A 1802-nucleotide genomic window follows, 5' to 3' on the forward strand; every position below is an offset into this window, starting at 1 on the left:
TCCATGGTCACTGAGCAATACACGTGGAGCACCATGACGCAGTATAATGGCTCGGAGGATGAAATCGGCAATTTCCGAAGCTGAACCAGCGTAGCGTGTCAAATGGTCAACGGCTGTTACTATCCGCCGGTTTCCAGCAGCACTGATTGGAAGCGGGCCATAAAGATCGACGCCTACAACTTCGAATGGTGTGGCTGGGCAAGGAAGAGGCTGTAGTGTACTGGCTGGAGCAGATGTGGGTAGTTTTCTACATTGGAAGGTAGTGCAGGACCCGACGTAGCGAGTCACATTAGTGGTAATGCCTGGCCAATAAAAGCGACTTCGAAGGCGATCGTAGGTTTTATGGTAACCAAGGTGACCAGCAGTCGGATGGTCATAAAGCGCTCTGAGGACTTCCGACCGAAGCAATCGGGGTAGAACGGAAACCCAGCGCTGACCGTCAGGATGGTAAATTTTGCGGTACATGACCGAGTTGGCCAGCTTAAATTGCAAGAGTTGGCCACGGAGCCTTGCATTAGGTGGACGGGAACTGCCAGTGAGGTAGCCTATATTACGTCGATAGTATGGGTCAGCCAGCTGTCAAGAAGGAAAATTGTGTGGATCGTCTGAAGGCAGCTGGTTCATAGAGGCGAGAGAGGAAACCACCGTAGACGTGGACTCCGAGGCTGTGTTGTGCAAAGTGATTGCGAAAACGCTGAGTGGAGCCGCTGGTGGTGGACAGCGAGAAAGAGCATCGACGTCACTATGCTTTCTGCCACACTTGTATACGATGTCAAAATCATACTCTTGGAGGCGTAGAATCCAGCGGCCAAGGCGTCCCGACAAGTTTTTGAGTGTCGAAAGCCAACATAAAGCGTGGTGGTCGGTCACAATGGTGAAATGGCGGCCGTGCAGATGAGGACGAAATTTCTGCACTGACCAAACGATGGCGAGACACTTCTGATCAGTGATCATGTACCTCCTCTCAGCTGTGGAGAGGACGTGGCTGGCGTTTGCAACGACTCGCTCTCGCGAAGAGTTGTCGCGTTGCAGAAGCACGGCTCCTAAACTGCGGCCGCTAGCGTCTGTGTGCAGGAAGGTCGGTGCATAATCGTGAAAATGAGAAAGTACAGGGTCGGTCGTGAGGGCACTCTTCAACCTGTTGAAAGCCGATTCCCATTCCTGAGACCACTGAAAGGGCACACCGGAAGCAAGTAGCTTAAAGAGTGGTGCATCTATGGAGGCAAAGTTTTGTATGAATTGGCGAAAGTTAGAGGCGAGACTAAAAAAACTTCGCAAATCTTTCGGTTTGCTAGGGCCAGGAAAGCGAAGCACCGAAGCAGTTTTCTCAGGGTCTGGACGAATTCCGTCCTTGCTCACAACATGACCGAGGACCTTGATAGATAGATCTGCTGGCGAAATGGCACGTCTTGGTATTAATTTGAAGACCAGCGCCCGCAAGGCAAGTCAGGACCTCGTCCAAGCGTTGCAGATATTGAGGAAACGTCGATTGAAAGACAACATTGTCATCGAACTAACATAGACAAGTCTTCTATTTCAGGCCTCGCAGCACAGTGTCAATAATTCACTCAAAAGTTGCGAGCGCATTGCATAGACCAAACGGCATGACATTGAATTCGTATAGGCTGTCCGGGGAGGCAAACGCAGTTTTTTTCTTTGTCATCTTCGTGCATTGGGATTCGCCAATAGCCGGAAGGCAAGTAGAGTCTTGAAAGGAATTGAGCACCTAGTAAGGAATCAAGGGCGTCGTCGATGCGTGGCATGGGGTATACGTCCTTCCTAGTGATCTTATTGAGTGCTCT

This window comes from Rhipicephalus microplus, unplaced genomic scaffold (genome assembly GCF_043290135.1).
Source record: "Rhipicephalus microplus isolate Deutch F79 unplaced genomic scaffold, USDA_Rmic scaffold_36, whole genome shotgun sequence".
Classification (NCBI taxonomy): domain Eukaryota; kingdom Metazoa; phylum Arthropoda; class Arachnida; order Ixodida; family Ixodidae; genus Rhipicephalus; species Rhipicephalus microplus.